This window comes from Anolis carolinensis, chromosome 5, assembly GCF_035594765.1.
Source record: "Anolis carolinensis isolate JA03-04 chromosome 5, rAnoCar3.1.pri, whole genome shotgun sequence".
In the NCBI taxonomy this organism is placed as follows: Eukaryota; Metazoa; Chordata; class Lepidosauria; order Squamata; family Dactyloidae; genus Anolis; species Anolis carolinensis.
In genome coordinates, this window is record NC_085845.1 from 35,811,024 (window position 1) to 35,826,803 (window position 15,780).

The 15,780-nt window shown below is 39.3% G+C and overlaps 1 long non-coding RNA gene across 1 annotated transcript in view; it reads right to left on the minus strand.

Moving 5' to 3' along the window:
- Nucleotides 1–359: 359 nt before the first annotated feature.
- The window catches only part of LOC134299768 (uncharacterized), a 44,926-nt gene continuing 29,505 nt past the window's right edge, over nucleotides 360–15,780 (minus strand). The window contains exon 3 of the long non-coding RNA XR_010007021.1: nucleotides 360–2,319. This is a non-coding gene — a long non-coding RNA (uncharacterized LOC134299768). The remainder of the gene's footprint in view (nucleotides 2,320–15,780) is intronic.

Genomic DNA, 15,780 nt, shown 5'->3' on the forward strand with positions numbered 1-15,780 from the left:
AAAAATTCTCCTCGAAAATGTCATAAAAATTATATTTTGTGGACTGTAATATCAAGTTTTTTTTTGGAGGTATTTCTGCTGTAGAGGAGAATGCAGAAGCAAGATGTATTCTTGATTGTACATTGTTATTAAATGTTAGCTATGAGGATGTTTTGATATATAATAAACATTAACTAGGTTTGATACACATGATACTTGTTTTTGATATGTGATTTTTAAGAAGTAATAAGACACTGACAGTACTGGTAGATGATGTAAAACGTGTTGCTGTTGACCTAATTGACCTTTAAAGCAGTTCTCCAGTATCTTGACTTCAGATCTCATTATACATGAATTTATGAAGACAACAACTAGTGGTGTAACAGATCTTTCTTCCATTTGTTTACTTTTTATTTATTTACTTTTCATTCTGACATATGGAAAGTATTGACATATAAAAAGTAGTGTGCTTTTGTATGGAATTGCTGCTCATTTTGTGGAGTTACATTCATTTTGTCTCATTTTTGTATTTGTTCCCGCTGACGAAAATGGGGCGCCTATACAAACAGAATTTTTGTCTGGCTTATGAAAAAAACGTAAATTTATGGACCATTGACTACAATGGGAGGGCTTCCGAGGCTCACCTACCCGCTCAGTTTTTGGGATACAGGGGTGAAAATCACCACACACAGAGGGCATTTTTACTCTTTAAAGTTCACCAACTTTTAAAAACATTTGGGTCTTTCCCAGAGTACTATTGTTATTATTAATATTATTATTATTAACACCCATTGGCACATATCGGAAATAATGGGAAAGCATCCCTCTGTCAGTACCTGCTTATTGTTACGGGGCCGAAAAGAAAGGAAAATGAAAGCAAGCACGATGACTGTGCAGCTTCCAATGAAAATGTCGTCATTCGTTTTGTGTAGATCAACGGTCCAAATGAAATGACAGCACGAAGGAAATGAAGAATTTTTTTTTTACTCACATCTTTAATAGAAAGTACCTATTATATCTGCCATGGAAGTCATGACACATTATAGTGATAATAGAACTATGTGCCCATTCTATTGTACACTCTTAGTTTAAACAGAATAGTATTGGGTTTTACTGTCACTCTGTTTGGTTCACATTCTTCTATGGTTATGCACTGGGGAGGATGTTCCTATTAGGGAGGATGTTCCCTAATAGTGGAGAAACATAGGTATCACTTTTTCTAGAATACTTGAAAAAAAAATCATGAAAAGGTGTCTTGATAAGACATCTAACTAGAGAAATTGTCCATCATTATGAAATTGTTCATCTTGGTGTAACAGCAAAACAATAAGAGCCTTTTAATCAGCAGCAACTATATGAAAAACCATTTATATCATAGTTTTCAACCCCTAAATAATTTCTTTTTGGCAAAAAAGAAGGTTTGTACCCAAAATTAGTTTTTGTACACATGGTACAAAATATTTTTTTAGGGGGAAAGCTCCTCAAATACAATGAATCATCCAAAATTCTTCAAAAACTCTCACAATCTTGCAAGGATAAAATAAGAAAATATGGACATCTCTGTTAATCTCACTGAAATTCCACAGGCCATTTTTGAAATAGCCTAGAGCAGAATAGTTATAATGGTGGGTAATGTAGCGCAGAGGATACCTTAACTGTAGTATACTGCTATATTACATTTGGCAGTATTTATTTATTTATTATTTATTTACATCACTTTTACCCCACCTTTCTTCCCGAGCAGACTCAAGGCGGCTTACAATAAATGGGCAAAAGTTCAATGCCTAAATACTGAGGTAAGGCATATAATGATGGAATAATAATGATGGAAGCATAAAGGAGTAGTCTCAAAACAGCCCCATGAGAACTGAGCCACTAGCTGTGGAATGCAGACTGACCCAGAAAACTGGGTGGACCCTCTTAAAGAAAGGATGGCTGACCATCTGGAACAATGAAAAAGAACAAACAGGTTTCATTGCAGATCATGAATAGAACTATGCAAGATACATTCACTGAGATTTTATTAAATGCATGCTATCGAGAATTCCCTTATTTTCCCATTCCAAACTTGAGGAATATGCAGCATTTAAAAGCTTTTACTCACAGCAGAGTTAGCTCAATCTTAATGTGTTGCACTTTATCCCAAGGAGAGAGTTCTGAGAGCCTGTTGATGTTATTTCCTCTTATCAGTCGTTTCCTCTTCTCCACATTTCATATTGAGCAGTGATTCATCAGTGATATGTAATACCACCAAGGGCTTTCTTTTCGGTCAGCCTGACTTCTACTACATTTTCTGTCTTGCAAGAATCTTGGCAGGTTTACACATGACACTCCATTGCCCTGGAAAGTGGAAAGTCTGTAATTAGACACTATGTAATCAGCTGCCTTGCACTGGCAACCAGTCTGCCTTAAATCTGCCATCACAATTAATCAAGAAATCCCCTCCAGGGAAGTCCCTGCCTCCACAAACCACTAACCTGTCAATTATGGGATTTACTTTAACACTTGCAGCTACCAGCTCTATAAAAATAACATTTGCTGACATGTAAGTGGCCAGAAGAATATCAGCCATCTAAGATGCGGATTTTAGGTACTACCTGGCAAACTACTAATAATGGCCCCTTGTTTTTTTTTAACATTTCATCTATAAATGGTTACGTACATTATGATTTCTAAATCTAATCATTTTGTAGCAAAACTGACATACACAAAATTAAAATCTAAGACTCAAATCTAATAAATTAGTCAAGACTGATTATAAACCTCCACTCCTATTGCTGATACGTTTATCAGCTTACATTTTAATATTTATTTCTTTGCTCCCAGGAGCCCTCAGTGGCGCAGCGGGTTAAACCACTGAGCTGCTGAACTTGCTGACTGAAAGGTTTGCAGTTGGAATCTGGGGAGGGGAGTGAGCTCCTGCTATTAGCACCAGCTTCTGCCAACCCAGCAGTTCGAAAACATGCAAATGTGGGTAGATCAATAGTTACTGCTTCTGTGGGAAGGTAATGGCGCTCCATGCAGTCACGCCGGCCACGTGACCTTGGAGGTGTCTACAGACAACGCTGGCTCTTTGGCTTAGAAATGGAGATGACCACCAACTCCCAGAGTCTGACACAACTAGACTTAATGTCAGGGGAAACCTTTACCTTCTTCACTCCCAATACAGCTGCCTACTGGTTTAGGAGCTATAAATCTGTATGCTTTGGGTCCATACTATCTTGAAGACTGCATTGTTCTCTGTATAAGTGGTCTGGCTTTGAGATTTGCAGGGGAGACCCATCTCCTAATTCCATAACTTTCAGAGGCACATCTGGTTGAGACTCAAGGCTTTTTGATGGCTTTTTGCCAGAAGATGAAACACGTTCCAAAGGAGGTTAGGTTAACCTTTCACCAGTCGGTAAAAGCCCTATTATTGAGGCACACCACCTGTAACTAACTGTTAAGCCCAGAAGCATGATGATAAAAATGGTTTTCGTCGTTTTCATTATTTGGTGAATAGGTTTCATTACTTTCATTTGTATTTCAATACAAATTTACTGTGTTGTAATTGGAAGTTTTAATTGCCCTGAAAGCCACCTTGTAGACCAAGCCTGGAGATGATAATGATTGAGGATGATGTATTTGTATATTGCTTCCCACCTCCCACCCCTTGGAGACCCAAGGCAGCTCATAACAGTTAAAGCAAACATAGTTAAAATCCACCGCACACAAAAGTCAAAGATGTAGTTGAACTATCAAAAAGCAAGATAAAACTATACATCATGAAAATAAAACAACAAATAGACAACCCAGAACATTTTTGATAGGAAAATATGGGAAATTTTGGTAATGTATTACGTTATGGGAAATAAAATGAACGAATAACTTTATATAGAGCCAATAAACTCCATTCATAACATTATAGACAGTAAAATAGCTATTTGAAAGATCACATTTATCAATAGAACAGAACTGCCTGGGCTTTGTAATTTGCAAGAGTCACTCTACTCCTGGTCCTGACATGAGGATAAAAGAAAGGATCTTCTCGATGGCTGTTTTCATACCCTGGAAGTCCTGAAACTGCCTCACACAAGCATTCCACGATGCTTCAGAGTTTCCATAATCATTTTATGTCTGGATGAGGGAGTGGGTTACTAGACATTTCTTTGATCCTACCTGATCATTTTGAAGCATGGGATGCCTGTTGGAGGTGACTTTGGGGTTTTAAAGTAGGTCAAATCCAATCAAGGAATACAAATAGTCAATGGCACCTGGCAACTCTACTTCAGTGGAGCAGTAAATCCAGTCTAAGTTTTGCTTGAACTATGGCCCCTTCCACACAGCTGTATAAAATCCACATTGAACTGGATTATATGGCAATGTGAACTCATATAACCCAGTTCAAACAGATATTGTGAATAATAATAATAATAATAATAATAATAATAATAATAATAATAATACACTTTATTTATATTCCACTTTATCTTCCTGGAGGGACTTGGAGCGGATTACAGTACACACATATAAAGAAAACATTCAATGCCTGAGGGACCGCCTCACCCCCTACAAACCCCAGAGATCCCTCCGTTCTGAGGACCAAGACCTATTGGAAATTCCCAGTTTTAAAACCTTGTGTCTAACAACAACTAGATGCAGAGCCTTTTCAGCAGTGGTGCCATCTCTCTGGAACACTCTGCCACCTGAAGTTCGTGCCTTAGGGGACTTATCAGCCTTCCGCAGGGCATGTAAGACACACCTGTTTCGGCAGGCTTTTGATTTCTGTTACTGATGTTTTTAAAAGATGTTTTAAAGATGTTTTTAAATTGTTAGATTTTAGCCTGTTCTTGTAAACCACCCTGAGCCCTAGGGGAGTGGCGGCAAATAAGTTTGAACAATAAATAAATAATAAATAAATACACAGTGAACAACAACAATATACAATACATAGACAAAGGTATAGGCCTTCCCTTTTTCATCCCTGACATCTGGAAGAGACTCAACTTTGGCCATGAAAAGGTGCTCTTGTTCTATTTTTCTATGCCGAGGAGCCTGTTATCCCTAGACATCGCTGATCATGTTGCTGGCATGTCTGCATGTTTGCATGGGGCACTCTTTTACCTTCCCGCTGAGGTGGTCTCTATTGAGCTACTCACAATGCATGCTTTTGAACTGTTAGGTTGGCAGAAGCTAGGGCTATGAGTTGGGAACTCACCCTGACTCACGGCTTTGAACTACCAACCCTTTGGTCAGCAGATTTCCTGTCTTGATTATCTGCCTTGATATTCTGGGTTATATGGCTGTGTAGAAGGGCCCTATAAAGGGACTATCAAAGATGCTGAATATACCTGGTGAATAGGCTATTGTTATGGTGAAGGCAGGTGGGAAACTCCAGAAACTCCTTTGTCATTTAGAGGCAGAAACATATGTGATATGAGTGGATGTCCCATTTTTACTGTAAGCTTTTGCTCCCCCTCCCCTTTTAAATAACTACCGCGTTTCCCCAAAAAGAAGACAGTGTCTTATATTAATTTTTGCTCCCAAAGATGCGCTAGGTCTTATTTTCAGGGGATGTCTTATTTTTCCATGAAGAAGAATTCATATTTATTGTTGAACAAAAATGAACATTTATTATATACTGTACAGTAGTTGTCATCACAAACCAACATAACCAGACAAACTGTGAATCCTATCAAGAATGTCTTGTTACTACCATTATTTCCATGTACAACAATCTATGGTACGTACATTTACCAATCCTGCATGCTCTGGTGTTCTATTCAGCAAGCATGCTTCCAAACAAAAACTTTGCTAGGTCTTACTTTCAGGGGAGGCCAAATATTTAGCAATTCAGCAAAATGTCTACTATGTCTTATTTTCAGGGAAACAGGGTAAGTGAAATTTCAGTTTTGACGGGAAGAGATAAGGTGGTGGTATCCCAAATGTCGCTGATAGCAGGTGAGGGATTTTAAGCTATGGAAATGATGTGGCAAAGCACTAAAACACTACTGCATGCTTTGCAAGTGTTCTTCTCTATAAGAATGAATTATGATATTTTTCAAAGCAAGAAACTATGACTGAAATGTTTCTGGGGAGTTGTGTCTTCATGGGTGGATAGGTACGTGAGAATTTGACTTGGGCAGTTCTGTAACATCCACATCCAGCAGAGGACTGCTGTTATGTTACTACATGGCAGAGCCAGCAAAGTCACCACTGCACAATGGGAATGGTGCACAGTGAGACTGATGCAGAATGGATAGTACCAGTCCTGATGTGTGTTGCATCAGTCTTCATGTGCATTGTGTGTCAATGAACATCAAGCATTCATATAGGTATCCTGATATGCATCTTCACAATTCACCAACAGAGCTTCTTGGCATCTCTGCTGTATTGTATGCTGCTGTATTGTATGTTACATAGTATGCATTCTTTAAAGCGGGCACGGGCAAACTTCAACCCTCCGGATGTTTTGGAGTCAACTCCCAGAAATTCGAGGCAGTTTACCAGCTGTTAGGAATTGTGTGAGTTGAAGTCCAAAACACCCGGAAGGCTGAAGTTTGCCCATGCATGCTTTAAACAAAGGGCTTCTGTAAAACTGGGTAGAAACATCAACCTGAACCTACCTACCTTCAGTGGTTTGATAGGCTTGATTTGTTGTATGTCTCAGAAAAGATGAGCCTATGTGCCTTCAAGTTACAGGTTGATTTTATGAATTTCATAGCTTTTTCTTGGTTTTTGGCTAATGGCTAAATATAATTGCTAAAGCCTACAACCCCTCTGGAAATGCTAAAAACAGTACTTCTCTGCCATCTAGTGGAGTAATGATTCTAAGGTATCACTGTTTTGAATATTTTCTTCTTTCATAATTGCAACTACAATTATATGAACTCCATTTCTAAAAAAATATTGATCTGGGCTTCAGAGAAACAGTTTGATTGCCAAATTCAACAACTTTTTCCAGATTTATGATTTTATTTCCAATAAATTAACAAAGGAATCTTTACATAAGGTAGATGAGAATCCCTTCACACAATTAGCAATTGCTTGAACAGCTTTTGAAAAGGAAAGGGCAGAGAGAATTCCCTACCCAGACCCAGGATGAATAATGAACATGTTCCAGTTAGGATCTAAAGACACTGAGGGTGCAAATGGGAACTTTGGATAGTGGTTTCCTTCATCTGCAATCTGCCTTGCCCACAGCAGACCTTCCCTGACTACTTCCCCACATCTAAAAGTAACTGAATTATTTTGTCCACAAAAGTTTGTTTTTATTAGGGGGAGGCATGGATGTCCCTTAAGCCTTGAAGGAGGCATGTGGCTGAAAAACCACATTTTCCCCATTACTGCTCTATGCCTTCCTCATCAACTTAGCTTGATATGATTTTCTGCAATTCTGTTCCATTTTTTGTTTTGAGGCCCAGGTTTGGACCACTGACTGAATCGTATGTCATATCTTCTCTCTTTAATAATTTGATTTTTATTTGTTGTACTTTTTTTACCTCAATCTTTTATAATAGTGTACCTTGCATTTAAACATCTCCCTCTCTTGTTTGCTCCTTCCGTGTGTGTGTGTGTGTGTGTGTATGTGTGTGTGTGTGTGTGTGAGAGAGAGAGAGAATTTCAAGCCATAAATATTTCAGGGCAATAATGCAGGTGAAACCAAAGTTGTTATTCAGCAGGTTTCAACTTGTTGCGTTAACCTCTGACATAAATGTGGATTTCTATTCATGTGTACTCCAAGACCTTCCACAAGTTCCAGTGTTTGCATGTGCATATATAGGAACAATATGCAAAGACATCTTATAACAAACAAGGATCCAGATAGTCTGAAAGGTGCTTCAAGATTCATTTGCATACTGATCCACACTCACTTGCCTATGCCTTTGAATATCTTGGAGCAGAAACTGTACAGCTATAAACAGAGAGAAGAGAAGGATATGAAATAATTGGCATAAACTAAATATTTAGACTTTATTTGTAAGGTAATTTTTGAATATTTGACATTTATGTGCAGCTTTCAATTGCCTTCAGCAATTGACTTCTCGCAAAAAGAAGGAAGTTTTCTACCACTAGATGGCACTTATGTTTCCCTTTTCACAACACAGTATGAAACTTGTCTTTTCTCCACAATGCCCTGCCTGCAATTTTCATTCACTGTTTAAACAATTAGGCTTCCCTTTTTCTTTTATGGGTTTCCTCTTTACTATCCAAATAAGCAGTAACTAGAAACGAGTGGCAAGGAGGTTTGTATACAGTCTACTCACCCATACAACCTCACTTTTCTTACTTCATTGTTGCTAATTGTTGTCAAGCTGATTTTGATTTATGGTGACCCTTTGAATGTAAATCTCCAAGTGACCTTATCATCAAGTTCTGCTGAGGTTTTTCAGAGTTAGAGCCATGGCTTCCATGACTGAGGCTGGATCAGAGCCGGTCCAACAATGAGGCAAATTAAGTTGTCGCTTCGGGCGCAAAACATATGGGAGCGCAGTCGAGACTGCTTTTTCTGTTGATTTGTTGTAAAACATGTTTTGGTGCTTCATTTGTAAACTATTAATGTAATTTGATGTTTAATAGGCTTTTCCTTAATCCCTCCTTATTATCCAACATTTTCGCTTATCCAACGCTTTTATTTTTCAGTGATTGGTTTGGGGGAGGGGCACCAAAATTCTGTTCACCTACACTTGAAAAATACCTAGGGCCGGCTCTGGGCTGGATCTATGATCCCAGATTGTATGATTACCTCAGATTATCTGGCAATGTAGACTCATATAATCCAGTTCAAAGCAGATAATCTGGAATCAGTTCCTGGGATATGGGGCAGTGTAGATCCAGCCTATCCATAATGTGATTTTTCTCTTTTCCCATTGTCTCCTACCTTACAAAACATTATCTTTTCTGGGGAACATCTACACTGACTACTCAATGTGCAGGGCACCTAAAACAGCTCCATGGTGGCCAAATGCCATATGATACTGATCTGGAATAAAGAGGGGCATCTTTGGGCTGTAGTAATAATAATAATAATAATAATAATAATAATAATAATAATAATAATAAAGCTGATAAGGAGAAGACCTGGCTATGGCTCATGAATGGGACACTGAAGGAGGAGACAGAAGGCCTGATCCTTGCAGCCCAGGAGCAAGCCATCAGAACAAATGCAATTAAGGCCAAGATCGAAAAATCAGCTGATGACCCAAAATGCAGACTGTGCAAGGAAACCATTGATCATATCCTCAGCTGCTGTAAGAAAATCGCACAGACAGACTACAAACAGAGGCACAACTATGTGGCCCAAATGATTTATTGGAACTTATGCCTCAAGTACCACCTCCCAGCAGCAAAGAACTGGTGGGATCACAAACCTGCAAAAGTATTGGAAAATGAGCATGCAAAGATACTGTGGGACTTCCGAATCCGGACTGACAAAGTTCTGGAACACAACACACCAGACATCACAGTTGTGGAAAGGAAAAAGGTTTGGATCATTGATGTCGCCATCCCAGGTGACAGTCGCATTGACGAAAAACAACAGGAAAACTCAGCTGCTATCAGGACCTCAAGATTGAACTTCAAAGACTCTGGCAGAAACCAGTGCAGGTGGTCCCGGTGGTGACTGGCACATTGGGTGCCGTGCCAAAAGATCTCAGCCGGCATTTGGAAACAATAGGCATTGACAAAATTATGATCTGCTAACTGCAAAAGGCCACCCTACTGGGATCTGCGCGCATCATCCGAAAATAGATCACAGAGTCCTAGACACTTGGGAAGTGTTCGACTTGTGATTTTGTGATATGAAATCCAGCATATCTATTTTGTTTGCTGTGTCATATAATAATCTTTATTTATATCCCATTTTACCTCCCTGAGGGGACGCAGGTACATATATGGCAAAAATTCAATGTCATTATACAATGGACACATACAGACAGTACATTAAACAGAGGCAAGGTTTCCCTCTTTTCATCTCAAGCATCCAGCTGTGCTTGACTCGGCCATGGGGAGGTTCTGTTGTTTCATTTTCCATGCCGAGGAGCCTGTTGTCCATGGATGCCTTTCCTGGTTGGATTTTTGTTGGCATGTTTTTCAGGGTGCCTTTTACCTTCCTGCCAAAGTGGTACCTATTTATCTACTCACATTGTTGTTTTCAAACTGCTAGTTGAGCAGAAGCTGGGCTGATGGTGGGAGCTCACCCTGCCCCAGTCCTGAACTGTCAACCTTTCAGTCGGCAGGATGTTCTATAGCTGATGGTTTAACCCGCTGTGCTATAACCCGGAACTTTGAATTCTGGAATAGAATTTGGAGCAACCCACAACTTTGGGTCCATGTACCAGCTGCAACTGTTTACACTGCCATTCCATGTTTCCTAAGTTCAGCTAACCCAGGAATACAGGATGACACTTATCATCCTTTCCATGTTCTCCATATTGCAGTGATATCCAGTAGGCTTGATCGATCCATGAAAAATTTGATTCTAAACTCGTTTCAAAACTAGAGGGGGCATTTTTTCGTTTTTGTTGCTAATAACGAATTTGGCCCCCAAAATTTTTCAAAATTAACGAAAATTCGTTATTTTCGAAATTAATTCGTTAATGGCGGACGCGCATGCGCGGTGGCCCAAAAACAGCCCGAAGGGGGGGGGACTTAGGGGGCTCTCCCGCCCTCATTTTTTGAGTGATCTTCTTCAAACTTGGTACAGTGGTAGAACACATTTAACACTGATAGCTCACCAAAATGTGGAACGTTTCCCTTATCCTCTGATTTTTGGCAAATTTTCATAGCTTTTATAATAAACCATTTTTTAATAATTGCAGAAATCTGTTCCTGGTTTGAAAGTCTTATTTCCTGTTAAATTGGGTTGTCTTTACTGTGAAAGTCATTGCTCTACTTCAGAAACTTTGTTTTTGTGGCTGAAACTTTGTTAAATTGGTGTAGTCCCCGGCTGAGACACAAGCAGCCCCGCTTGTGTTTGAGAGCGGTGAAGGGACAAAGGCACCCCCTTCTTTCCCCAAAAGGAGTTGTATTTTGTACAGGGAAGTATGGGATATGCAACTCTTTCCCAAACTTGGCTTAGGATTATCAGGAAGCGTCCCTGGCTCGGATCCCTTGTTTCCAAAAACACTTTTGCGTGGAAAAAAGAAAGGAGAAAGCCCACCCCGCCCGCAAGGAAAAAAACACCCACAGGACAGCCCTTTGCAAAAACAAAAGAAAAAGAAAGACCCAACTAACACACACCACCCAAACTCAGCCAGCCACCCCACCTTTTCTCCCGGTCTTCACACAGCCATGCTGTGACGCAGCAATCTTTCCTGCCTGCCAGTGCCTGCACCAAAATCTCCCTTCCACCCTCTCCAAAATTCCCAGTGCGACTGAGCCACGAGGCGTGTGCACGCTCAGGACGTCCTACCAGCCCCTCCCCCTGGTTAAACGTGCTCTCTGATTGGCTACAAGGTGCAAACAACATGCTAGATTGCCCCAGTGGACTTAAACAAGTTTGGATGATTTGCCAAAGCATTTTTTAAAAACGAAAAAAAGGCGCCATAACGGAAAACGGCCAATCGCGGTTCGAAACCGCGATATCCAGGCGTGTGGACAACCAAGGTTCGATATTGCTTCAAAACAAACGAAAATAACGAATCAATAACGGTAAACGGGGAAAACGAATTATTTGAGCAAGCCTAATATCCAGCTATGGCATGGGTCCTGCCAGTTAGTAGGGCAACAGAGTCACCAGAGAAGGGAGGGGAAGAGAAGGGGGCAATTGCTAATCTCCTCTCCTCTCCCCCTCCCCTCATTGCACCATCTTCTTGGGTTTGGTGCCACTGGAAGGTCAGGGCTGGATAGCAGTTGTGTAAACCATCCTGATCAATAGGCTAGGCTAGGCTAGGCTGGGATGGGTCAGTGAATCATGTCTTATCATAATATGCCCAATATATGGAAACCTCAAATAGTCATCTTGGCTTCTAGGAGCAGTTCAGGCTTGATTTGCTATAGGACACATTTATTGGTCTTTTTAGCAGCCAGGGTGAACTCTTCTCCAGCACATTTTTTTTGGTCATTTGCTGTTTCTCTGCATTGATTAATATAGCAGTTCACCTTGTTCCTTTTTTTCCTTGATATTGCTTGTTGCAATATGGGGAATTTATATTTTCACCACTAACTGGGCGGTAGTTGCTTAACTACTACTGAAAAGCTCACTGAGAGATAGTGTCAGAACTCTGACACAGCACAAATTTTAGGGTTTCATTTAGAATTTGGTCCACTATCTATCAACATATTTTGTAGTTATGTTATGGCAGACAGTGAAGCACTCCTTCTTCTTGATTTTAGAGTCAATTCTGCTATGCATGCTTCCTTTGCTAAGAACCAAGGGGAAGCGGCACATTTAACAATATAAGGTTTCAATTACTCCCTGAATTAGACACACATTTCTCTGACTTTCTGGAGAGCCAGTCATGTATCTGCCAAGATCAGAAACAGCCATTAGGGGAAATGTACTGTAGTGAGAGACCAGCTACCATCCTTTGTAAACAACAATGAACCAGAATAATTGTATTTCTCATCGATTTCACTCAAAGTCATGACTTGGTTTGGGATTAAATTAGTTTTCATTCCAGAATTTATGAAATTCCGACCAAAGTGAGTTTCACACAGTTTCATATGTGGCTCCAATTAACTCCTACAGTTCTAGTTATATAAGGAAGGGCAAGCCACATGTTGCAATGAAATGTTTCATGATTTTTCAAAGCAATAAGCATATTACTTAAAAATGGAATTACAGTAAAGTTCACTCTTTGAAAAGAACTCTAAAACCCTTGCCAATGTTTATGTAATGCTCCAAGGCAATTCCTTCCAGTGCATATAAACAAGCACGTGGAACAGCTGCAGTTCCACATGTTTATTTATTGAACATGCAGAAAGTTAGGAACTGCCTATTAATTTTTATCCTGAAAGTTTGTATTAACTAATTTCCCTGGGATTAAAGCCACATTTCAACCACAGATGAAAATGTTTGAATTGTAACTGCTGTGAAATGAAAATGTATATGTTTAATGTGTTTATTTTGAAGCAATCACATTGATTTCATTCAGGATACTCTAGGGGACAATGCTGAAACAGAATTTTTAAAATGGCATAAATCAGCTGTGAATAGCATTATGTGGCCTATTGATAGCAAGAGAAAAGTGAAGTCAGGTTCTTAAAGTAATAGCCAATCTGAATAGTTTCCAAGCCACAACTTTCTCATCTGCTATCTCAAAATAAGAAGAAGCCATCTTCTTCAGATATATACCAGTACATCCATCCACTCTTAAACTCACCTTCCATATATCACCAGAGCTCAGAGCAGCATATTAAAAGAATAAATGAAAAACAGTTGAAATATAAAACAATGATGATATCGAGCCACTGTAACCCCTCCAATTATTTATAGTTTACCAAGGACTAACAAATAAATATATGATTTTTCCTTTTATTAAAAACCTTTTCCAGGGGTCTGGAGTTGTGCGAGTTCAAGGCTTCAGAAGATTGAGAACAGACCCAGCAGCAGTTGTACCCCCACAAACTATGTGGTATCTAACCCTTCAATAAATTGTATCCACTTTATTATTTCTGTGTAACTTATATTTTTCAGCTGTGTAGTATTTCTTATATAAAATGTATCTAAACTACTTTAGGGAAATGTCTCAAAATGTAGTCCACTTCTCTGTGACCCTGCTGAAATAATCCCCTGAGAATAGGAAGCTTGGGCAAATCCTTCTGGCTATTTCCCAAGACAGATAACCATCAGGTTCATTGTGTATATGTACGGATAAGTGATTTCCCTTGTCAGCCAGATAAGCAAAATGTTTATATAATTCACCTGAGGCTGAGAGTCTGATGCTCCCTTGTGGAAACATGAGCTTATGTGCATTTGTTAACTCTTTTATTGACAGCCAAGCCCTTGATTGCCCAGGATTGGCACCTTTGTCCTCTGAGTCTCACATCTTTCTTTAGCATGCACCTGGACACCACTTAAATAAAAACCTGTGCAACAAGGTCTCACACACAAGACTTGCACAATATCTTTCCTCAGTAGACTGATCCAATGCAGTGTGGGAAGAAGTACTAATGTGCAAATCATTTCAATAGATTGCCATGTCTACAGTCATTCTATACAAAGGAATAGTATCACAAATCATCTTGCAATGAGCATAGAAGGTGGCATTTAGAAGGCTGTATCCACACCACAGAATTATAGGAGCTTGGCACCACATGTCATGGTTCAAGGTTACAGGATACTGGGCTTTGTGATATATTTACATTTTTCTGTCAGAGAGCTCTGGTGAAACACCAAACGACAAGCCTAGGATTCCATAGGATGGAGCTATAAAAGTCAAGGGATGCTATAATTCTGCAGTGTGGATGGGAGGCCAGCCACTACTACTTCTCTAGTTGCACAGTGAGAGTTGGATGCCTCCCATGTTCAGATCTGCTCCAGCCACTAATTGGCTGCCAGCTGCATCTAGGAACTCAGACTCTCTTGCTTCTATTGGACAACTGGAGAAGTAGCAGCAGTAGCCTTCATCCCATGAATAAAGACAAAAGCTGAGCCTTCTCTTTTGATTGCATTGCCATAGTCAAGGAATATCCACATGAAGAACCTTAGCCTGGAGCTATTCGACTGCCATTGTGCAACCAGAACAAAAACACTGCATAAGGAGGTACTGGATATCTCTTTGCGCCACACCCCAAAATGTGATTATATTGATATAACAGGAGATCATGTTAGTATAATTTATCAACAGAATGCTTGCTCTCGGACTTCATTTTATACCTTTCTAACGTCTCCAACTGCCTTTTATACCACCTAACTTGAAGAGTTCTGGAAAACCTGGACCTGAGAACACCATCTTTTCTAATATTTAGACTGGTCTTAATAGATTGGGTTTGTTAGTTGCTTTAGGTTGGTGTTTTATATTAAGAAAAATGTGTTTATTTTATTTTTGTAATGGATATGATCCTTTTGTTTTGTGAAATCTGCCTTTCTGTATATGTCTTTGTTTGTTTGTAGATTTGAAGAAAAAGGTTATAAAAATAAATAAATAACTATCCCAGTTGTTTATCCTATACCACAGGATATCACTGTGCAGGATATCACTGATGTCAGCACAGTTAGTATCTCTTGCCTGAACCTTCCTTTTTTGCCTGTTCTTTTTCCTACAACCAATATTTATTCTTTCCAACAGGAAGAAACATTTTTTCTAACAAAAAATATAAAGCAACGGTATGCTGTACACAATACAGCATACCGTGAAGATTTTCCAAGATCTCATTGCTGCTTATGTATGAAATAAACACTGCACTCTGTTCAATTATTTGAAATTATTTGCAATGATTTGTACATTAAAGAACAGCTTCAAATCCTCAGAGGTTTCATGCGAGCATCTGCTATGAATTTTGGATGTCATATCTTCCTTGCCTTTTGTAAGACCTTAGTTCTGGATATTCCCTGTACTCGCAACCACATCCCAAAGTAAATAAACATTCACCAGCTTCTTGTAAGAAATTCAATTCATTATTTCACTTCAGCCTGATCAAGAACAGATTGGTCCATATAGTATCCAGTGAACTGGTATCTGCAGTTCCATTTATGCAAATCTAACAAAATATTTCCTCTTTGGGCATTTTCTAGGTCTTCCATCACAATTCCATTGTATTATTGGGCTAGAAATTCTTCATTTCAATAGAATTGACTATTACCTGTGGTTTTGCATGTCCACACAAAGCCTAGGAATGTACTATCCACAGACATGGGAATTGTGTTATATAGAAGGG